This window comes from Petaurus breviceps, unplaced genomic scaffold (assembly GCF_028583685.1).
Source record: "Petaurus breviceps papuanus isolate PSGF00001 unplaced genomic scaffold, PetGlider_PUasm1.0 391, whole genome shotgun sequence".
NCBI classification, from domain to species: domain Eukaryota; kingdom Metazoa; phylum Chordata; class Mammalia; order Diprotodontia; family Petauridae; genus Petaurus; species Petaurus breviceps.
The window spans coordinates 3140979-3166054 of record NW_027186310.1 but is presented as its reverse complement, the minus strand read 5'-3'; positions in this window follow the sequence as shown (position 1 = coordinate 3166054).

Sequence of the window (25076 nt, the reverse complement as noted above, 5' to 3'; positions counted from 1 at the left end):
CTAATGAGCAGGCAGTCATAAACGGCCCTTTAAATCAATACACAGGGAATGCCAAGATCTCTTGGTTGAGCTGGCCCCTATCTCTAATGAAACTATAAAACACTTGATTGATTGGGGACTGTTTTCTAAAGGTTAATTAGTTTGCAGGGGTTTTTGTTTGTTTAAATCATTGGTGTCGATCACATACTTGACGAAAGAATGGCATCGACCTTAGACTAGCAGAAACTATAGAGATAGGAAAGGCCATTTCATTCAGTCCTTCTTGACCAAGAATCCCCTCCTCTAGAACCCCAACAACCAACCACTCAGTCTCTCCTTGAATATTCCAATGATGGGGACCTCACTCTCTGCCAAGGCCACTATGGTTTTCTCTACAACCTCTGTCCATTTCTTCTGTTCTGCCAGCTAGTGTTCAACTCACAGTAGAACAAGAACCCTCTTGACAACATTTTAAACAAATGATCATTCAGCCTCTGTTTGAAGACCATTTTCCTTATGAGGCGACTCATTCAACTTTTAGTCAGGATTTAGACTTGAAGACATAGAAAACTGCCAATTGTAGGGCACTGAGCAGAGGAGTAAGTGAAAGTAGAATTTAAAGATTCGTTGAACATAGAGAATGGAATATAGAGCAAAAGGAAGGAAGGCAGACCAGGTGGAAGCTATGACTGTGACATAGTTGTGACTCGGGTGACAGCTATGGGGAAGATAAGACAGGGTGGAAGTGAGAAAAATGTTCAAGGAAAATGGACAAGACTCAAAGGCAATTAAATATAGGAAGTGAAGGAGATGAATAAGCCAGGGTGATCTCAGGCTTCAAGTTTCAGTAATCAGGAACGTACAATCAATTTCGGTATAGCAAATTTGTCTTTCCTTTGATATGTCCTATGGATGCCTTTTGTATTTATGTTATACACATAAATGGAAATGGTTTTGTCTCCCCAAATTGAAACTGCCCTTGGTAACAAAGAAAGAACACTTCATCTCCAAGCACAGACAATGTATGCACTATTCTTTTTGAGTAGACCCCCACTTTGCTTCCAGGAGCTGGAAGTTGGGTTTCATTTTCTCTACCTTGAGACTTTCGCTGCCTTTTCAGTCACTCCGAGTTGAGCTTCCTTTTCATGATCATTCTATTCATATTATTGAAGCCATTATATTAATTGGCTTTTTTCATTCATCTTAATTTCCTCAGTGTTAGCTTATCAAAATCTTCAAAAACTCCCTCAATTTCTCAGTTTCCAGCCATGTCTTCAGCAACTGCTGTCTGCATGACTCTGGGATCAGTTTGGGAGGAGACAAGGAGGGTAGCCTTGGTACAGGGAAGCGGCAGGTTAGCAGAGAGACAAGACCCAACACATCTGTACGTCAGCATTTCAGACTGTAGCTTTGTTGATGTAACAGTCTCAGCTTCTGGAGTTAGCACTCCTGATGTCTACTCATGTTAGCTGTGCCCTGCAGGGACATTGAGCTGCTTAAATGACACCGGTGGCTGGAACCTGAGGGTCTGGATTCAGGTGGATCTTAGGGAGTTCTCACTAAGTATGTTGCTTTTTGAGGAGCCACGGCCTCCCTCCCATGAGCTTGTGAGCTCTGAGGGCTAGGAGTGATACGTTAGACACTGGGGCAACATGCCCTCAGGGCATGGGGAGTCCATGCCTAGGCAAAGGAAATGCTGTGCCTCATTTGGTGGAGAGTAGGAAGGAAGAAGGGCAACAGAAAAGTAGCTGAAGGCCATGAGTGAGGTGCAGAACATCACAGGGGAGTCTCTGAGCAGGAAGAATCCTCCAGATGGTGGGACAGGTAGAAGACTGGCTGGCCATGCTGCCACAGGCTATGGGAACAAGCCTTTCACACAGAGTCTGCTACAATTGGAAGGTTCAATGCCCAGAGCAGCCAGCGAGCCCAGGAGCCAGAGTGGGGGCTTGGAGCTCGACCCGCCACTTCCTGTTCACTGGTTTCCCACTGTGCCACACGATTTTCTTTGCTGTGCATTCCAAATATTTTCTCCTCCTCCTTCTACATCAGTTCCTTTGTTTAGGAGACTTTGATCCTGTGACTTCAAAGTGTGACATGGTCTTAGTGACATGGGTCTGAATGTGACACATTTTTTTTTAATTTTTAAATTTTATTTATTTATTTTTAAGCAATTGGGGTTAAGTAACTAGCTCAAGGTTACACAGCCAGTTATTTCTGGGTGTGGTGCTAAGTATCTGAGCCCAGATTTGATCCCCAGGTCATCCTGATACTGGAGCCAGTGCTCTTACTCGCTGAGTCACCTGGCTACCCCCTGTGACATATTTCTGGTCATAGCTGGTCTTGTGGTGAATCTTTTATCACTATGGAGATATTAAATATTCATTCTCATGATGTTTCTGGCTTTCCCCTGTTTTGTTTCAGATCAACTATAAAGAAAAACTCAAAAGCCTTGCCTGGGAAATTATGAAACTGACTGACAGGAACTCCTACTTTGATGCCTTAGCCGCCAGAAAAAAAATTGGCTCCCATCTTCCCTGCAGTGTCTTCTTATTCCCATGTAAATTCTTCAGATTAAGCCATGGGTGTCCCCTACCAGCTGGAGTTCAGTCTACAGTGAACCAGCAAAATCATTCCATTGACTCACTCTCTGAGAGCGGGGTTTGGACTCTGAAGATAGAGGCAAGAAAATTCCCTCCTGTGTCAAAACTGTCAAATTAGGCATCGGAGGGAGGATGCCAGGGCTCCCTCAAATCTCATTCTCCAATTATCTGTCAACTGTGGGGGAGTAGGCACTCAGCAACCCGGCTTTGAGCTCAGGCCACCTGTTAGAGGCTGGAACAACTGACCTGACTGGGACAGATGCCAAAGCTGGTTTCCTAGGGCTTCATCTTCCCTTTTGATAAGGTGAAGGGGGAGGTAACCATGGTTCTGATACTGTGACACGTGTTTTTCTGGTCTCGCTAGGGAAAGAGGCTTTTTCTAGTGACTACTCCCCTCACTGTTTGTCTCCACACTATAAATAAGGATGAGGAGGCGAATTCATCCCAGGAAATTCATTTACTGCAAGGTTAGCTGAGGGGAGAGTTATAGGAAAATGTGTCTCTAACTTTTAGGGACATTTTAAACATTTTCTCATATTGGTTCAGATTTTGTATCATTTGTGGTTTTCAATTGTAAACATTTGGTGCTGGCAAGTGCTTGATTCAATTTTGTTCAGTTAGAGAAATCTTTATTATGTACCTACTACATTCCATGCAAAGTCCAGGGCTCAGACAGCACCAGGGTAGATGGAGTCACAAAATAATAAGAAAGGATGTCAGAGGGTGAGCAATCCTCCCTGGACCCAAGGGGAGCATCCTCTACCACATTCAGGATATGTGGTCATTGAATCTTCAATGAAGCACCCCAGGTGTCCCACTCTCCCAGGAAAACCATTCCACTGGAGGCCAGCTCCAACCCTTAGGAGCTATATCTAGACGTCTAACCTTTTGCTGTTTTCCTTCTTTTTTTCTATTCTGACCATTTGGAGGTTAGCAGAATAAATCCGATGCTTATTTCTCTGGATAACTCAATACTTGAAGAAACCGTATCATGGTTTCCCTCCCCTCCCCTTACCCATCTTCTGAGGCTTCTCTCCTCTAGACTGAACACGCTCAGTTCCTGCCACTTCTATTGTATGATGGAGACATCAGTGTTGTCTTGAGTCAGGCCAACTGCCTTGTTAATGTCCTTCTTAAAATGTGGTGCCCAGAAAAGTCACTCAAATGTTGTCTCTGCCTTCACAATCACTATGACAGTCACATAGAAGGTGAGATATGAAGACCTTGAAAGCCATCTAATTCCATGTTCTGATTTTAAAGCTGAGGAAACTGGGTTCTAGATAGGTGAATGACTGGCCACATTGAGCGTTAGCAGCAGATCTGTGAATAGAATCCAGGTCTCAGGGCCTCTCCCTCATTAGACTTTTCCTATAGCATATGACTTTCTTATTTGAATTTGCAAAACATGCTCACCAATAACTCCTATGCAGCATGAGAATGATGTATGCATGAAAAAAAGGGGAGGGAAAGCTCATTTTCTTCTCTTGGCATTCAGGAAGTTTTCAGGAAAGAAGCATTATTTTTGCTGAACTTTAAGGGATGTCCAGGGATAATTTAGGAACTTATTTTTTTTTAAGAGAGAGAAAGAAGCGAGTCATAATTTAAAAGCAACAACAAGATGTAGTCAGTCAAACATTGGGCTAGGAGTCAGGAAGACCTGGGTAGGATTCCTATCTCTACTGTTTGCTATGTGGCTACTGTGTAATACCATCCAAGTAACCACCTCTCCAAGTTTCCATTTCCTCATCAACAAAATGAGGAAAAGTCATCCTTGAAATACTTCTATTCTAAGAGCATTGTGAGGAAAACACTTGAGATAATATTCTTGCTGTTATTATTATAATTATTATTAAAACATCTTCTAATAATGTCTCTCGATCCCCCATTGTGGTGTTCAGGGAACCCTGGGAGAAAGCAATGTCAGCAAAGCATGAGCTCTTGAAGTTCTTTACAAATAGAAAGATTTTTGGAAAGACTCTAGTGCCACTTGGTGATAATTCCAGGCCCTGCCTGGCTGAGTTTAGAGTTGATTTTGTTTTTGCCACAATGATTTTGTATGGCCTCTAGAACTCAAACAGGGCTTTGAAGAAGTCATAATCCTTTAGGAAAAACAGCCAATTGTGTTCTGGGAGCTCACAAGAGTTTGATCTTGGTGAATTCTACGTTCAATTCAATAAGCCTTTATTGAGTACTTAGTATTTTTCAGTCACTGTATGGGTATAAAGACAAAAAATAAACACTTAAAAAATAAGGGGAAGCTACATGGTGTGGCAGCTAGAGCAACAGCCCTAGAGTCAGGGGGGCCTGAGTTCAAATCTGGATTCAGACACTTGATATTTTACTAGCATATCACTTAACCCCAATTATCTTACCTTCCCCCAAAATTAAGCAGCTTCTGCTCTCAATTAACGTATATTCTTTTAGGGAGAAATGCCATGTACAATGATGTCCTTCCCCTTTTGGTTACCCCACTCATGGCTTGGATCCCCTGGGGTTGACTACCAAAGGTTTGAAGTACTCTGTGGAACCCCACTCCCAGAGCTCTAGCTTCTGAACCCCAACTAATGTGCTTACCTTGAAATAGTCAGCCAGAATCCACAGTGATCTCAAAACCAAGCCATCTACTAATGTAGGATTGGGAGAAATGGAGGAATAAAAGATCTTCTCCATAAACCTGAGATACACCCTCATAAATAGTCCCAGCACCAGCAGGGAATGTGAACACACAAGGGGGGGAGCATGTAGATCTCAGGACCACAGGACAAGGGCACTGCATGTTTCAGGTGTAGCTGTCTGCTGATTAGGTTGCCGCTTTCCTACCTGCTTTTGGCTCAGTTGAAATGCTTAGTGGATTCCTACTCCAATAAGGCGTTTCACAGGAACTCTGTGGGCTGTTGTCATCCTTTCCCAAGGAGTTTAAATGGATTAGTAAATCTCCTTATAAAAGATCCAATGTCGAGAACTCTCAGGAGTTCTCAGAAACTCTTGCTGGTGTTAACCAAGAAGCAACTATTTAAACTGGTAATGGTCCAGAAATCTCCTTTCTCTGCTGGAGGGTCAGATCGAGGCATTGATCTGCACCAGGGATTCAGATTTTCCCCTTCCCTGCACAGAAGATCACAATTCCAGACTCAACGTCCTTGAATTTTCCTGCTTTGCCGTATGCAAGCATCTGGCCATTAGAGCCACGTGCTTCTGCATTCCCTGGCCACTGCTGCCAGCACCATTACTACAAATTAGTGATCGTAATAAATGACTATCTAGTCTCTGTCTTTCTGTCTCTGTCTTTCTCACTCATGCCAGCTAGGGCCGGGAGAAAGGCAAAGAGTGTGGTGTGAGTGGCAGTAGATACAAGCGGGGCGTGCCTCCTGGGACATGGTATGGGAGGAGGTGCCTTGTGGACAGAGTGGACAGAGTATGTGTGGCCAGAGGTTTAATCTTGAACTGTTTTTTGTTGTTTCTAAATGGATTGGTTTTTTTCCCCTACTATAATGTAATGTCACAGTTTTAATACAGGGGTAGATAGGTGGCCAAGTGGATAGAGATCTCAGGAAGACCTGAATTCAAATCTAGCCCCAGACACTAGATTTGTGATCCTGGGCAAGTCAGTTAATATATGTCTGCCTTAGTTTACTTATCTGTGAAATAGGATAATAATAGCTCCTGTCTCAGGATTGTTGTGAGGATCAAATGGGCTAACCCTTGCAAAAGAAAACTTGGCAAATCTTTTTTTTTTTTTTTTTCTTTTTTGGAGGGGCAACTGGGGTTACATGACTTGCCAAGGTCACACTGCTAGTGTTTTGTGTTAAGTGTCTGAGGCCGGACTTGAACTCACGTCCTCCTGACTCCAGGGAGTCACTTTATTCACTGGGCCGCCTAGCCCCCCTCCCTCTTTTTTTTTAATTGGCAAATCTTAAAGGGCTAATTCTGATACCTGGGTTGCTGTGCTCCTTGTCCTTGCATTCAGAGAAGGAAAATTGTCAATAAGGTTGGGCCCTAAAGAAAGTCTACAAAGATCCATGTAACATTGCATGGGTTATGTGGAAGATTTAAAAGCTCTCAGTATAGGATGTGGGAGTGGAGAGTGACCTCAGAGATACACTTATCTGCTTTCCTTTCAGAGTGGAAACTGAGACCCAGAGAGAGGGAGATGCTAGGCAAAGATGCAGATATTCCTCCTTCACTGAACACCGGCCTCCCAAATGCTTGTTTCTTCATGCTTGAGAGCCTTCAGGAACACTGCAGCACCTCTGATTTTTTCATCTGAGCTCCTGTCCTGGCCCATCAGTTCCCGTTGCCAGCCCCTTGCCAATCGGCATTCTCTCAAAGGCCGGCCCACTCCCTCCTCATTCATCATCCTCACTGTTTTCCAATTTTCCTCTCAGTTCCTAGAGGCTCAGGGCCCAGCTCAGAAGTCTTATCCACTGAAGCCATTGGCAGCTGAATTCTCTCCAGCTCCTTCCTCAGCACGGTCCTGGTTTTCCGGCCAGCCTCCTGCCATGCTGTGATAAGTCTAATCTCTATCTCACAGTTGGGAGGGCACAGATGGGGGTGGCTTGGGGATGGCGATAGGAATGGGGATGGCAGGTGTGGTATCCAGGAGGTTCAGCAGCCAGTGGTAGTGTGGGGGATGCAGCCTCGGGCCCTTCCCCTTTTCCCTCCCAACCCCTAGCACTCAGTCTGGTCCCACCTGACTCTCCAACTTCAAGACAAAAAGAAGGGAGGAAAAAGTCTAGGAAGCTATTTGAGGCACCTAAGATTTAGGTAATCAGGACAAAGGACCATCCAGGACAGCTGGGCCCATTACTCCTCAGCTCTTCTCCAGGCATTGGGCCATTTCAAGGACTTCCACAGTCTGCCTGTTCCTGACCTTACCAGTGACCTTCCACTCGCTTCACAGTATGTTCCAACCAGATTGGGGTGGGAGCTACTCACTGACATCGGCTTCTCTGCCTCACCCCCACGTGCTTGAATATCCCCTCAGATTTTGTCTCCCTTTGTGTCTTTCCTTTTGGCCAGCCCAGCTCAGGGACTGCTTCTGCTGAGAGAGGCCTCTCCTTACCCCAAGATTCGGAGAGCACTTTGTCTGCATGTATGGCCTCCCCCATCATAGCTTGGATCCCCTGGGGATGACTACCTATCTTTTAGCACACTTAATTGGAGGTACATGCCAGCTCCCTCAATTGATTGCCTGATTCTTAATGACTGGAAGTGTGGCCCAATATCCCAGACTCATGGACCTCCGGTAAAGGGGAAAATAGGTGAAGAGTTCAGGAAACAGGTCACCAGGCCGATGTATAGGCATGGCCTTCTGGGAACAGTAGTCTCTCCTCATCCAGTCACCTGTTGGCCCATTCTTTCTGCTAGATGCATGATGGCTAATACATGATTGTCCAGCCTTAATAATGGCTAATGATGGGGCAAAGCTAAAGTTGAAGAGACATTGGCCTATTTAGCTGACTTTGGACTTGCTTGAGTGGCCAGACCCGAAAGGTAGTCGTTCCTGGCTCTCAGGCAGCTTGGAGTGGAGTGACGTGTGTGTCTGTGGTGTTTTCTTCAGTGACATGCTTGCCAGATTTGGAGATGACCCCAACATAGGCGGTATCCTCACGCAGGAGATGCCAGTCAGGACCTCTCCAAACCTCTATGAGCTAGAATGATGTTCTGACACAAATGTAATGAAAATTCAAGTTGAATTGTGTGAGGCAACATTAGATTGGGGAAGCGCTGGTTTCCAGTATTGCGTGTGAGGGGCGCTGGACGATTCTGGGTCAACCATTAAAGCTCTGAGGGCCTTAGGGGACTCCCAAACCAGAGCAGAGAAGGTGCCACTCCTGCTGCCTGAGTGTCTCTTTAACAGGGTGTTCTGGGCCTCTAACAGGCCCAGTCCTCAGCCTGGTGTAACTTAGAGGACTTTTACCTCTGTTCTCAGACTCTTAAGAGCTGTGCTCTTAGAGTATTGCAGTGGGAAGGGAGCTGGAGCATTCATTCAGTATGACAAGTCCCGTCTAAGAGGTAAAGGACCTGGGTTTGGATCTGCCACCAACCAATTGCATTACCTTGCTCCAGTCACTTCTCTCTTTGCACTGCCTAGGATGGAAGGTCTTAGATCATGCTGAGATGTCATCTTATTTACAGAGGGAGAAATGGTTCTCCACCGCCCCAACGGCTTGTGACTTGTAGGTCACATAAATGGCAGCAGGTGCCAGAGCCGTGTCTTTTGGCTCAGTATGCAGTCCTGAGCTGCCCCACCCCCACTGCCCTGACCCTCCTGAAGGCTCTCCCAGTGCTGGCCCTTTCTGCTCCCCGACTGTCCCGCCTTCAGCCTTCTCTGTCCTCTTCTTCTAACTCTGACATCCCTGTTCTAGGCTTCTCCTAGCTTCGGCACGCAGTGAATCCAGCTCTCGTCATGCAACCCAAAGCAGTGAGAGGAGACAGCAGAGAGTCAGCCAGTCTTTGGGGGAAAGGATTGATTTTTGAGAGAGTTTATCAGGAGTAATTTCTGATCTTCCTCCTCCTATTAACAGCCAGCATAATCAACACACATTAGGCATCTGCTCCTAGAGTGAATAGCTTTGTCAATGGGATTGCTTCTTTGGGTTAACTCACTGGATTTTATATATCGATTTTAATTTTAGAAAAAGGAAGACAAGACACATCATGTTTAGGTCAAAAGCCAAATGCCTTGGGAGCTGGCCGACTGCTTGCTGATTTCCTGGCAGATCCAGGGGTTTTCACTTCTCTCTGTGCTTTTAAGACACTTTTGGGAAGACTGATGTTCATGCTAATGAGTTAATGCTAATTCGAGCTCAGCAACACGGGATGGGCAGAACAGCCAGGACCTCCTGTGAATTGGAGGCCAGGAAAAGGGGAAAAATGACAAGTGCCTGAAAAACTTTCAGACATGAAGGAATAACATTTTAAAAATCAGAGCCGGCCCCAAATTATGCAGGCTGCTGTAGGTGGTGGTGAGCTCTCAGCCACCGCAAGAGAGAGCGGAGGGGAAGAGAAAGGATTCAAAATTAAGTACTTATAACACCTACTATGTGCTAGGAATCATGAGAAGTGCTTTTAAAAACAACAACAAATATATTATTTGATTGTCACAACAGCCCTGCAAAATAAGTGAGAGAATCATCTCCTTTTTACAGCCAAAGAAATTTGAGGCAAACAGAAGTTAAGTGACTTGTCCAGGGTCACACAGCTATTTAGTATCTGAGTTTGAATTTGAACTCAGATCTTTTTGACCCTAGGCCCAGGTGCCTGCAGGGGCAGGGACACCACTTGTCTGGGATATCGGAAGTGGGAATCCTAGAGAATAATGAGTTCAGGATGATGGTGATCAGGATAAGGGAGCATGTTTTGAAGGATCTGTGGTTGTTCTTGTGAAGAAGAGAAGACTGGGGTCAGAGTGGGTCAAAGGCTGCCACATGGAAGAAGTATGAGTTTGTTCTCCTTGGGCTCCAGGAAGCATAACTAGGGGCGATGTGGGGAGGGGAGTGAATGGTGGGAATTGCAAAGGGACAGATTTAAACTTTGCATAAGAAAAAAAAGTACAGTTAGATTTACCCAGAGGCCATGTGGCCTCTCCCTCAGTGAAGGTCTTCCAGCAGTGCCTGGAGAATGAGGACAGGGCCTGTGTCGTCTTTGTCTCTGAATAGCCAGTGTCTGACATAGTGCTTGCACCCATCCTAGGGGATTCCTGAGCGCTTGCGATTGGCTGAATGAGTGGGGCAGGGCAGGGGGATTCCCATTCAGGTGTGGGGGAATATGGAGAAGTCCTGAGGCTCTGGGACTCTTTTTGGAGAATTCTGTGCATGTGAACATGTGTGTGTATGTTTGTGCATATGCAAGTGTGTGTGTGTGTGTGTTTGTAGGCATGTCCTCACTCATACACACACCTCTGGGTACTAGAACAGAGCTCCGAACACAAGCAGTGTTTAAACAATGACTGTCTATGTGTCTGGGGGTGCATTTGCAGAGGTTCTAAAGTGCTGGGAGTTATGAAGTTGGATTGGCAGTATATGATATGAGATCAGGGAATTTCAGGGTGCAGAAGCATCTGAGAGGTTGTCAGGTGATTCAGACCCTTTATTCTACAGATACAGAAACTGAGGCCCAAAGAGGCAAAGTCACATGACTGAAGCCACATCTACAGTTTTCACTGACTATATGCATTCTCTTCATCCTTCCTCTGGCTGGATTGCTTCTTGTTGACAAATATTTGACAGTTGATGCGAAGGTAGGAGCTCAATGTTGGTGATTTATCCATCTGGAAAGGGCACTGGGCCAAAAGATAGAGCAATTTGGGGGTAGAAGGCTAGAATCGGAGTCCAAAGACCTAAGCAATTCAATTTAATTTAGTTCAATTCAATATAATAAGCATTTATTGAATACTTACTGCATGCCTTTGAATTCTCTGTGTCTGGCACAGGACTTTACATGTGTGTAAAAAAGAAAGCACACACAATGCAAGCAAATGCCAAGAACATATAGAAATGTACAGGGGAGTGTTGATGACGGGGAGGGGATGGAGGAAATGGTCCTTGAGTTGAATGCTGAAGCGGGTGAGGGATTCTCATAGGGGGAGGTAAGGAGAGGGGCAGCCTATGTGAAGGCAGAGATGAGAGATGTCACAATTGCTGTGGGAGAGGAAGCCAGAGGATTTGACTCAAGTGTAGAGTGTGGTAGCTGAGGGGACACCTGGAAAGGTCAGCTGGAGTCAGGCTTTGAATGGCTCCTCACACAGAAAAGTTTAGCTGAGAGGTAAAAATCACTGGAATTTTTTGAGATGGGGAGAGACTTCAGTCAAACCTACATGTCAGGAAAGCTGTGTGTTTGACAGCTGTATGTAAGCTGGGCTGGGGAGGAGACATGGACCAGGAAGGTGATTTAGAAGACTATTGCAAGGGTCCAAACACGAAGTGACAAGATCCTGACTGAGGGTCGTGGCTATGTAAGTGTGTGTGGGGGGTGCAGAAGATGTCAAGGACATAGAATGGTCAGAACTTGGGAGCTGACTGGATATGATGGGAAGGAGAAAGGGAAGAGTAGTGGAAAACAGGTTACACATCTGAGTAATTAGAAGGATGGAGGTGCTTTCAACAGAAATGGCAAAAGTAGCAGGAGGAGTGGGTTTGGGGGAAACATAATGAACTCTCCTTTGGACAAGTTGAGATGCCCATGGGGCACCAGGTTGGCAGTACTCAGCAGATATGTGGAACATCAAGTAAATTGAGTCAGGGAACCTTGGGTTGGCTATGTGGGTCTGCACTCCATCAGTATAGAGATGAGAGTTACCATGTGAGGCACAACAAGGGGGCCAGAGTAGGAAGAAGGGGCTCCAGGAAGGAGCCTTGGGGGGCACCCCTGCTCAAGAGGGGTTGAAGGAGAATGGATGAAGATCTTGCCAAGGAGGCTGGAAAGGAGTAGTCAGGCAGGTAGGAGGAGAAACAGCTTCCATGATCTTCAGATTTCATCTCTATAACATGGAAATAATAATCTCCCCACCCTTAACCTTTTAAAAATTATGTGTAAGGAATTCTAGGAATTGGAACTGTCATTATAAACCAAATCTAGCCATTCTAATAAAGTTCTCTCTCACTCCTGGCACAGCCCCTTGTGTGTTTATGAGAGGGGAAAGTAGTCTTTGTCTTTTTGAAGACCTTACTTTGGATTAGAAAAATCCCAAGTGGAAACACCTTCCCCCTTTGTAACTCACCATTCTGGTCCATCCACACATCATCAGGAAAGCCAAGCAGGAATAACAAAATGGTGGCTCCCATTGATTGGACGAGTCTGGGGTCACCAACTGGAATCCTTCTGGTGAGATGGAAGTCTGCTACTTCTTCCCATCTGCCCTGCTCACCAGCCACCAATCATGGCCATCTAGCCTGCTGAAACCCTCCAAGGGTCTCTGGGTCTTGCCATCCTTCTGCACCCAGAGGATTCTGGGACCTTGCCATGTTTTGCATATGAGCTCAGCTCACATGTGTTTGTCGACTCCAATTCAAATGTGAGCTCCCTGAGAACAGAGCCTATGTCTCCCCAGTGTTTAACACATTACTCATCACATGGGGTTATATGATCAAAGACTTAGAGCTGGAAGGAACCTTAGAATTCAAGTCCAAAACATTCATTTTATACATGAGGAAATTAGGCCTAGAAATGGTAAGTGACTTCTCAGTGTCCCATAGGAATTACCTGTGTCAGGGCTTACACAAGGCTTATGAAGCAAAATCCAGTTCCCTATACACTGTACCACACTACCTCTCAAAGTAAGTACTTTACAAAAGATTTTCCATCCATCCATCTATCCGTCCATCCATCCATCCATCCATCCTTCCATCCATCCATCTATCCGTCTGTCCGTCCGTCCATCCATCCATCCATCCATCCGTCCATCCATCCATCCATCCATCCCTCCATCCATCCATCCATCTATGTCCCCACTTACGTCTGATTTGACATCCTCTCTGTGCTCATAGCCACACTCAGCTCTGAAGGGGCCACCTCTATATATTTGCTCATTTGAACTTTTCCTCTTCCTCCTGGAGCTTCCTGCTAGGTTTGGGGCAGAAGAAAGATGAGGGACAAGCCTGAGTCTCTAGGGTCCTCACTTACTCAGTCCCTTCCTGAAGGGGAATTAGCATCTGTCTCCCCTGGTTAACCTCTTCCAGTTGAATGTGATCTTTTCTCCATCAGGGTCGTCAGAGATGACCCCAGTGCCCCAGCCATGGTATGCATGGGGCTGCAGGTAGCAGGACTCTCACACACCCTACAGTCTTGACACCTCAGGTTGTCATTGCACACCACTGCTTCCCCAAGGTCCCAGGGACCATTTCTCCTTGATGGGCAGATCCGCATCATGGTCCCGGGGAAGGAGGTCATGTAGCTGGTCTCTAAAGAGTGTTCCAGGTCTAGGCAGCCTACAATCTGCATCACTTCCCTTTGTTCCTCCAGGTAGGCTTTTGTGAAAAAAAAATCGGGGACTCAGAAAGCAAGAAGATAAAAGGATTAAGGCAAAAATGGAGAAAAGTGTCTAGGATGTTAAGGTGATGCTCTGGGTAACCTGCTGGGCAAATCTTTCCAATTAATTGTCTGTAAAGAGATTAGAACATCAGCCTCCAAGGGATGCAGCCTTGGCAACCGAAGGGGGCACAGTGCAAGTGCATTTAGAAAGAAAAGATAGAAGGCTCGGGTGGATCTTGGGGATCCTAAAGGGAAAGAAACCCATTTCCACACAGATGGAACCTCCTTATCAGAGTAAGGAAGATCCAGATTGGACCAGTGGGTAATAGGGAGGCATGGAAAATGGCTCTAATTGAAAGACTTCAGAATGACTTCTCTGGGACTTCCTTCAGCTGCCCTCTCTGGCCTTGCCATTAGAACAATAAGAAGGGATGGGCTTTGCTGGGGGAGGGAGCAGGCCGATGGCTTTTCCCAAATGCCCTATTTTTTAAGATGGTGAGTTCCCTATCAATGCGGCTGTTCAAGTGGTGGCTGGGGGATGGCCTGCTCAGGACTGGGGAGACAGCCTCTAAGGTCAGACGGTCCTAGAATCATATATTCAGAGCCAGGAGAGATCGACTTATTTGTCCAGCCCCCTCATTTTATAGATGAGAAAACTGAGTCTCAGAGAGGGGAAATGATTTGCTGAAGGAGATGCAAGTAGTAAGTGACAGGACGGGATTTGAACCCCTCACCACTGAGTCAGAAGTCAATGCCTTTTGCCTCCCCATGCTCTTCTGATTCTGAGATTCTGTGAGACTCTTTATTTTTTTATTTTTTGCTTTTTGGAGGGCAATTGGGGTTAAGTGACTTGCCCAAGGTCACACGGCTAAGTTTTGTGTTAAGTGTCTGAGGCCAAATTTGAACTCAGGTCCTCCTGACTCCAGGGCCAGTACTCTATTCTCTGTGCCACCTCGCCACCCCATTTAGCTTTTTTTTTCTTTTTTGGAGGGGGAAGGAAGGGCAATGCTCATTAAGTGACTTGCCCAAGGTCACCTAGCTAATCTGTGAGACTCTTTAGATGAAGAGATGTAATTATCTACTCTGTTCTGCAGGATCTCAGAAGAGAGAATGAGAAAAAAAGGGTGGAAATTGGATAGAGGAGAAGAAAACAGAACAGAATTCTTCAGGAGGTCACCATATACATAAACATATATGCACATGTGTGTATATCATGGGGGCACACGCTGGTTTTGCTGATAGACTAAACTTTCCTCAGGGGCCTACCTTCTGTTCCCGGTACCCAGAACAGGGCCTGGCACACAGGAAATGCTCAGTGACTACTCTTTTGTGGAAAGATTGATTGCCATAGGCATTAGTGGACAAAGTATTATTTTCCCCTTGCTTTAAACAGAAATTTACATTGCAATGGGCCATGAGCCCCTTGTGATCAGGGACTGTTTCATTCCTGCCTTTTGAGCCCCAGTTCCTAGCAAGGAGCCCGGCTCAGAGTTGGGAAGCTGACAATCAGCCCTTGCTGATTGATTGATTGAACTGAAATCTGGAATTCACTGGCTCAGCCCTTCTTTCTCTCCTGCCTTATAATTGACTCATCAAATATAAAAGAGAGTGGCATGTTTTCAAGACGGATGTGGTTTTAGTTTTGAGGAATTTCACTGAGCTAATCTATGCAAGGAAACTGCTGCCAAACTTCTACAAACTTGGTGACCATCTCTGGTTCTCTGAAAACCAAAGAATCATGATTTAGAGACAGAAGTGACATGATATTAGGGAACATCAATCTCGGCCCTGTCATTTTACAGAGAAGGAAATTGGGTCTTCAAAAAGGAGTGACTTGTCCAAGATCACACAGCTAGTGTGTGTTCGAGCATGTGTCTGTGTCTCTCTGTGTGTGAATGTTTGTGTCTATGTGTGTATGAGTGAGTGCGTGTCTGTGTGTGTGTGTCTGTGTGTGAGTGTGTATGTGTGTGTTTCTGAGCTGGGAGATGAGTCCAGCCAGGCACAGACTACCAATGCAGTGTGCTTTCTACTATAACACATGGACTTGCCATTTCCTAGATGATTCAGAATGCTTGCCTGTGGGCACCCATTAGAGACCTCATCTCCCACACAAGATGTGTTGACAGAACCAAGGCAAGCTGATAACTCCCAAAACACATTAGCAGCTGGGAGAGGACCCTTTCAGACACAAAGACCTCATTTTCCTGTAAATGGTTTGGTGTCACTGTGGAAAGAAGGGAGAACAAGCAGAAGGAATTCCATTAGAATATCCTTGCAGGGAGGCTGGGGGCTGCGAAGGGGGGAGGTGGGGGTGGGAGGATTGTTTGCAGTGTTTTGAAAGACTTGCTAAGATGCTATTATTTCTTCTATTTTAGCAGCAAGTATTCTTAAGCTTTTTCCTGCTGTTTTGCTGCACTGTGAATTCAGTTTCTTTCCACCCAGAAAGACACAAAGTAGAAGGCGTTAGGAGCTGCCTGCTCAACCACTCTTGGCAATATTCTAATTTTTCATAGTCGCTGAATGGCCTTTTAGCTGTATAGAATGGGGGATGAGGATGATGGCTCACCCCTCCATGACTCGGATCTGGTCGGGACAAGGGGTCTCAGGAAAAGTGCCATAAAGAGTTTCAGACTAAACTCCTTTGTAATGGCACCTTTCTATTGCTAATTGCTTCAGACCTTGATGAAAAACTCATTTCTCTCTGTATAAAACAGGATAGTATCACTCACAATACACCCTCCTTAGTTTCATAATTTGGTGGAAACGAGAAGCATATCATTTGAATGTAAGTCCCTTAGAGGTTCCCTAGCCCAGCCATTACCTGAACGGAATCCCCACTGCATCCTTCCTAACCACTGGTTATCCAAGCTCTGCTGGAAGGACCTGGGTGATCAGTGTGTGTGTGTGTGTGGGGGGGGTGCCCTCACTTTCCTTAGGCAGCCATTCCACTTTTGGATAGCTCCAAGTGCTGAGATATTTTGGCAGGCTTGAAGTGCAATGGCCAACGATGCTTCTGGTTCTGTCCTGGGGGCCGTGCAGAATGAATCAGTCCCCATGACTGCTCTTCAGAGAAGTTCAAGTTCGAACACAGCCCTGGAGCCCTCCTGGGTCTTTTCTTCTATGTCTGAATTGAAGATTCAGGTTTCTGTCAATAGAAGGTTTGTCCCTCTTTGACTTAAAATAAGCTCACTCAACAAAAAGAGGGAACACCACCCTTGGCTCCTGGTATCTGGCAGAGAGCTTAGTATGTGCTAGGTTGGAGGGTGCTTTGTATACTAGAGAGTAGAGATATCAGACTCAAAGAGCAGCAGCAGCCACTAAACCATGCTGTGTGTTCACTTAAAGAACCCCACACTCACCTGATCTGTTTTATTGTATTTTTATTTGTTTTGTAAAATACTCCCCAAGTACATTTTAGCCTGTTTGGGGCTTTACTCTGGGATGCTGTGGGCAGCAAGCAGCCCCCAAATCATGTGTGTGAGCCCTCTGCACCAGAGGAAAGGGCACGTGGCCTGCCTCGGCTGGCTGAGGCAGGAAGCTCTCTCCTAAGGTGCAGAGCAGCAGGAAAGATCGCTGCTCTCAGACAGAATACCTGTGGTGGCATATGCCTGGCAATTTAGCGGCCAAGAGAAGCATCGATCTGCAGGTTCCTCTTGGTGCCTTCCTGGTGGGCAGAGCAGGCAGCAGCACCTGTGTCTTGGCTTCTGCTTGCCTCTCCTTTTTTCTCTGTCTGTCTCTGTTTCTCACTTCAACGTTGGACCTCCTGAGCCAGTTGAGTTCATTTAATTCCATCATATTCAAAGACTAGAGCCAACATATATAATGGAACTGACACCAAAAGCAATGAGAATCATCCCTCAATAGGGAAAATGTTAAAGGACACGAACAAGTGGTTCTCAAGGGGAAATGATTCCAAGTGATCAATAACCACATAGAAATACGCTTCAAGCCAAACAACAGACTGCAGGTGAAAAGCATTCCACCCAAGGTCAGACTTCATCATGAAATTATTTCTCTTCTTTACTTTAAAGTAAAATCTTCATTAAAAAAGATGGTGGAGTACTGAAGAAAATCTAGGTGACATAATCAATTATTATTTCAAAAAAAAATCTATTTCAAACAATGACAGCAACAACCCTGAGCTATCGCCTCTCATCCATCAGATTAGCAAAGATGACAAATGTGGTGGAAGTCTGACTGTTGGGAGGACTGTGGTCTACTGCTTGGAAAATTGGTTAGGAACTCTGTCCCCAAAGTCCCTTGGTCCCACCATGCCACCGCTAGGCACAGAAGCAGAAGGTCTCAAGGACAGAAGGCAAGAAGCCCTTGGCACTCAGGGTTAGAGTGACTGCTGTGGTTGTGGTGGAGAATGGAGACTATGGAAGTTCTCATCAAGGTTGGCATAGCTGAACAAATAATGACATTTGAATCTAATGAAATACAATTGTGCTATAAAAAATGACAAAAGGGAAGGAGAGATCGAGAGATTTAGAGCAAGCTGGGTAGGCTTGTGAGGACTGATACAGAGTGAAGTGTGTGAAAGATGCAGCTAATTTGTATGTTATATGATGTTGCATTTGGACTACCTTGTACGACTTTGTAAAGGATACTGACTTTGACAGACTTAAGAACTCTGATTAGCGCAATGAGCAATTGTGAGTCCAGAAGATGGCTGAAAAAAGCTGCCTCCCACCCTTGGTGGAGAGGTTTTGGTCTATCCAGGCATAACCACATATGACCTTAACCATGTATTTTCAGACATTACCAATACAACCTACATTTGTTAGGCTTGACAATGCCTGTTTGATATAAGGGTAGTTGGTTTTCATTGGAGAAGGGACATCGTCGAGGAAAGAATGGACGGTGGTGATAGTGATGCAAAAAAAGGAGCAAAGAATAGAAAAGAGAAGGAAACTGAGAAAAGTGCACAGATAAGGCAAGTCCACAAGAATTTATACAGCACCTACTATGTGCCAGGCATTGTGATAAATAAGGCAATGTTGGTACTATACCCTGATTCCTCTCTGCCTGCCCACGGGAAGTATGTGTAATAGATACACAGTCGTACAAATTCCCTTTGTATGTGGGAATGGTCAGGGTTTTTCTTCTTTTCTTTTTTCCTCTAACATATTATTTATTTCATTAAATGATTCTCAAATACATGTAATTTTTTTAACATTTGCTTTTTTCATAAACTTTGAGTTCCAAATTATCTCCCTACCTCCCTATCTAACCCTTCCTTGAAAAGGCAGACAATTTTATATAGATTATACATGTAAAGTCATACAAAACATATTTCCATATTCATCATGTTGCAAAAGTTAGCACAGACAAAAACCAAGAAAAATAATAGAAGTGAAAAAATACGCCTTGATTTGCATTCAGACTCCATCAGTTTTTTTTCCTCTCCAGGTGCATAGCATTTTTCATCATAAGTCCTTTGGAGATGTCTTAGATCTTTATATTGATCAGAATAGCACACTCATTCACAGCTAATCATTGTACAATATTAGACCGGAAAGGGGGGCGGAGCCAAGATGGCAGAGTAGAAGCACGATCTACCCACTGTTCTGGCTTCCACCTTTCCCAATCCATGTAAAAAGGGGACTCTAAACAAGCTTTGGAGCTGTAGAACCCACAAAATGACACAGAGAAGCTAACCTCCCACTGAGGACAGCCCTGCAGGCCAGCAGGAATCCAGCACAGCTCTCTGGGAGTTGAGCCCAGCCTCACACCCAGGCTTTAGCCCCAGGGTTGGCCTAACCAATCACATGCAGGAGGGACTCCAGATCAGCAGCAGCTGTGGCCCTTTCCAGATTTATCAACACACAGATGCGAAGAACCAAGTGAGAGGCCAGTGCAGTCTGGACTTTGGGACCACTAAGTGGGAGTGCATGGCTTTTACCCCTGGGGTGAGAAGGTGCTGAGATGCCAGCACAGCCAGCCAGTGCCATGTGGCAGCTTCAGCTCCTGGCCTGCAGAGTGTAGGGGGACCAAGCACCAGTCTGAGGGGTAATCGCTCTTGCTTTAAGCACTTGGATCTGGATTGCAGTCTAGGGTGGAGGTCCTGGGGTGTGTGTCCAGCTTGCCAGAGCATGTGGAGGCCTCAGAGAGGGCACCCATCTAATACCTCCAGCAGCTGAGAAAACCCCAGCATTTGGGACAAAAGCTCCCCTGTCTGGTGGCAGAGTCCTACTGTGGCAAAAAGCCCAAAAGTCAAGTAATTGAGTGGCAAAATGAGCATGCAAAGGAAGCAAAGCAGACAGAAGATTCCAACATTACACTCCTATTTTGGGGACAAAAAGGAGCAAAGCATGGAACAGGAGGAAAACAGTGAAGTCAGAACTTCTGCACCAAAAGCTTCAAAGGAAAATACGAGCTGGTGACAGGCTGTAGAGGACCTTAAGAAGCAGCTAAGAGAATTGGAGGAAAAATTGGGAAGAGAAATTAGAACAATGTAAGAAAATTATGAAATGAGAGTCAACAGCCTGACTGAGGAAAATAATACCATAAAAAATAGACCGACTCAAATGGCAAAGGAGGCTCAAAAAGGCAATGAGGAGAAGAATGCCTTAAAAAAACAGGGAAAAGAAATCATAAGCAACTTATCAAAGTTGAACTATTAATATTCCTACATGGAAAAACAATAATTGTAACTTATGAAACTTTTTTCAGTAGTTGAAGGGATTAGAAATATATATATATATATATATATATATGTCTATATATGAGGGTATATGGGCATATGAATACATATGTGAATGTGTGTATATATGTTTACAGGTATACATAGATAGAGGGCACAGGACCAATTGAACAGGAAGGGATGACACTTAAAAGGTGAAATTAAGAGGTGAGAGGAATATAATGAGAGGAGATGGGGAGAGACAGATTGGGGTAAATTATCTCATACAGAAGAGGCAAGGAAAAATGGTTACAATGGAGGGGAAGAATAGGAAGGCAAAAGGGAATGGGTCAACCTTATTCCCATTGAATCTGGCTTGATGAGAGAGTGAAATACACACTAAATAGGGTATCTCACCCTCCAGCAGAATGGGGGGGACGGGGATGAGAGGGGGGATAATGGAAGGGAGGGCAGGCTGGGGGGGAGGGAAGTTGGAAGCACCCACTTTTGAAAAGGGAAGGGATCAAAGTAGAGAATAGAACAAGTGGGAGGTGGGATAAGAGGGAGGGAAATATAGTCAGTCTTTTATGATATATCTACTATGTTATTGTTTTGCATTAGCCATACATGTACAACCTATACTGAACTGCTTATCTTCCCAGTAAGGGTGGGTGACAAGGGAGGAAGGGAATGAATATGGAATTCAAAGTTTTAAAATCAAATATTCAAATATTTGTGTGTGTGTATACTATTATTAATACCATCTTACATGTAATTGGGAAATAAGATATACAGGCACTGAGGCATAGAGATCCATCATGCCCTACTGGAAAAGTCGAAAGGGATATCAGAGAAAATATGGGAGAGAGCAGATTGGAGGAGGGGATATCCAGTAGGACTGCTATTTTGGGGTCTTGGGTAGGGGAAAAACGGGGAGAAAATTTGTAACTCAAAATCTGGTGGAAACGAATGATGTAAATCAGAAGTTAATAAAGCATTAAAAAATTATTGTACAATATTGCTGTTACTGTGTACAATGTTTTCCTGTTTCTACTCACTTCCTTTTACATTAGTTCATATAAGTCTTTCCAGGTTTTTGTAAAGTCCATCTGCTCATCATTTCTTAGAGCAAAACAATATTTCATCATAATCATATGTGAAAACTTTTTCAATAATTCCCCACTTGACAGGAATCTCCTTAATTTCCACTTCTGTTACCTAAAAGTTGTTATAGATATTTTTGTACTTTCCCTTTTTCTATGAACTGTTTGGGATATAGAACTATTCATGGTATTCCTGGGTCAAAGAGCATGCACAGTATTTGGAAATAGTTCTTCTAAATGGCTGGATCAGTTCACAACTCCACCAACAGTGCATTGTTGTTCATTCTTATCCAGTTCTTCATGACCTTGTGGACCATAGCATGCCAGGCCCTTCTATCCTCTATCTCTCAGAGTCTGTCCAAGCTCATGTTCATTATTTCCATGACACCGTCTGTCCATCTCATCCTCTGTCATCACCTTTTCCCTTCCCTTTAGTCTTTCCCAACATCTGGGGCTTTTCGGAGTCCCATCTTCTCATTATGTGGCTAAAGTATTCGAGCTTCAGCTTCAGTATTTGATCTTCCATGAATAGTATATGTCTTCTTGTAATTAATCTAACTTTTCCATTTAAAATTTAGTACATATATGCTTAGTTCAGGATATTACTTCATCGTGTATGCTATCTTTTAGCCAAATGTAATTTCCCTGTTTTTTTCTTTTAATTAGGTCTATTTTTGCTTTTGCTTTGTGTGACATCATGATTGCTACCCCTGCTTTTTTTTTTTTTTACTTCATTTGAGGCAACATAGATTCTGGTCCAGTCTCTATTTCTGTGTTTCTGTTTCAAGAATGTTTCTTATCAACAACATACTATTGAGCTCTGGTTTTTAATGCATTCTGCTATCTGCTTCTATTTTATGGGTGGATTTTTCTCATTCAGATTCACAATTATGATTACTGTCCATTTTTATTTTTCTCCCTTATGTTTTCCCCTGTTCTCTCTCTATCTCTCTGTCTCTCTCTGTCTCTGTCTCCCTCTGTCTCCCTCTGTCTCTGTCTCTCTCTCCCTGTCTCTTTCTCTCCTGTTCCTCCACAAAAGTCTGTTTTGCTTCTGATAACTGCTTCCCATAATCTGCTTTCCTTCCTCTTAGCCCCCCTTCTCTTATCCCATTCCACTCCTATTTTCTTATAGGGTAAGATCACTTTCTAAACCCAACTGAGTATGTATACTATTCCCTGTCTGAACCAATTCTGAGAGTGAGAATTAAATCCTGTCTGCCACCCCTATCTTTCCTTTCACTGGAAAAGCTCTTTTGTGTCCCTCTTATGGGAGATAATTTCCCCATTTTCTTTTCCCTTCCCCTTTCTCCCAGTGCATCCCTCTTTCTTTCACTTTAATTTATGTTTTTGGAAATCATGTCATCATGGTCAACTCAGGCCCATGCCCTCTGTCTGTGTATACTTTGTGCAATTGGCCTAATAATGAGAATATTTTCTAGGAGTTACAGTATCATCTTATCATACAGGATCATAAGCAGTCTGATCTTATTGAATCCCTAGTGATTACTCTTTCATTTTTACGTTTCTATGCCCCTCTTGTATTTGAAAATTAGATTTTCTAGTCAGAGCTGATCTTTTCATCAGAAATGCTTGGAAACCTTCTATTTTATTAAATGTCCATTCTTCCCTCTGAAGGATTAATCTCAGTTTTGCTGGGTAGGTGTGATTCTTAGTTTTAGTCCTAGCTTCTTTGCCTTCTGGAATATCTTCTTTGAAGGCCTCTGATCCTTTAATGTGGAAGCTGCTAAGTTTTATGTGATGCTGGCTGTGACTTCACAATATTTGAATTCTTTCTTTCTGACTGTATGCAATATTTTTTCCTTGACCTGGAAACTCTGGAATTTGGTTATGATATTCCTTGGAGTTTTCATTTTGAGATCTGTTTCATGAGGTTATAGCTGGATTCTTTCCATGTCTCTTTTATCCTCTGCTTCTAGGATACCAGGACAGCTTTTTTTGAAATATGATATCTACCTCCTTTGTTTGTTTTTGATTTTGACTTTCAGGTATTCCAATAATTCTTCAATTTTCTCTCTTTGATTTTGTTTTCCATGTAAGTTATTTTTTTAAGGAGAAATTTCACATCTTCTCCTATTTTTTGTATTCTTTTGGCTTTGTTTTCTTGTTGCTTGATGTCTCATGGAGTCAATAGCGTGCACTTGACCAATTCTAATTTTTAAGGAATAATTTCCTCCAGTGAGCTCATGTGCCTTTTTTTCCCCCTTTTGACCAGTTCTACTTTTTAAGGTGTTCTTTTCTTCAGTGTATTTTTGTGCCTCTTTTAGTATTTGGTCAATTTTATTTTTAAGGTATTATCTTCTTCAGTATTTTTATTTCTTTTATTCTCTTTTCATAATTTTCTCACATCCCTCCCATATTTTTCCACTTTTCCTCTACTTCTCTTATTTAGTTTTTAAAATCCCTTTTGAGTTCTTGCAGAATTCACATTGTCCTGACCAATTCAAAATTTTCTTTAAGGCTTTGCTTGTAGCTATTTCTACATCATTGTCTTCTGAGTTTGTCTTGATCTTCTTTGTCAACATAGTAACTTTTCACAATCAGGCTCTGGTTCTTTTTGTTTGCTTATTTTTGAGTCTATTGAGTTTTAACTTTACTTTTAAGTTAGGTTCTGCTCCTGGAGTGGAGAGGTCACTGTTCCATACTCCAGCTTTTCATGTTTCTGTTTTCAGAGTTCGTTTTGGGGGTCTGTAAATTTTCAGTGCTTCCTTGATAACATAATCCAAAGAGAAGTGTGGTCACTGCTTTCTTGGCCTCTGCTCCGGTCTTTGCCCAGGAAGGAACCTTGTTACTCTGTATCCCCGAATGCTAGAGTTGTTTTTGGTTCTGAAACTGTGATCAGGTTCCTTGCTTTTCTGAAATCATGAGTTCTAGTCCACTCTGTCTTGCAACTGAGACCAGGATCCCTGTTCCCTTTTGAGTGACCACAAGTAATTTTCTCCATCTTGGAACTGTCTCCACGGCCCCTGCACCTTTGTGACCCTAAGTGATTATGCTTCTTTTCATCTTGGAGCTATGACTGGGAACTGTGTGTTGGCAATGTAAAAGGGTCCTGAACTCAGAGCTAACAAAGGGCCCCCTCTAATCTCTTTCAGACAAGTTGTCCAAACCCTTTACTGTCTGTACACTCAGAGCTCCCCAAATTGCTGCTGTCACTGTTACAACTGCCTCCAAGTCCTGCTTCTGGCAGCACAGACTGTTCTTTGCTCCAGCCCAGCTACAACTTCGATGTGACAGATGTTTTCTGCCAACCTCCTAAGTTTTCTTGGGCTGGAAAATTGTTTTTCTCCTACCTTTTGTTGGCTCTGCCAATCTAGAATTCAATTTTAGGCTTTATTTTAAAGTTGTTTGAAGGGTAATTTTCAGAGAGTTCAGGTGAGTTCCTGCCTCTCCTTTACCATCTTAGCTCCACCCACTTTTTTTCTCTAAAAAGTTCTAGTTCCTTTAAAAAGAAATTATAGGACTGTTTACTCACCAAACTGTAAAGTGGCAGCTGCACTGTCCTTTGCCCTGATTCAACCAAATTGGATGAATGTTGTTTGGTTCTGGGAACTACATTTTATGAAGTGCTGGACAAGCTGGAGGATGTCCAAAGGAAGCTTTCCAGCATAGAAATGTAGTTCAGAATATACAGAAACTACTTAGCACCACACAAAAGTCATACCTTATAAAGCTTTATCTAGAATGTTCAACACTGAGAAGAGAAGACTTAGCAACTATATGGTAGTTGTCTTTAAATACTTGAAGAACAGACAAAAGACTTAGAAAATAATTACTCAT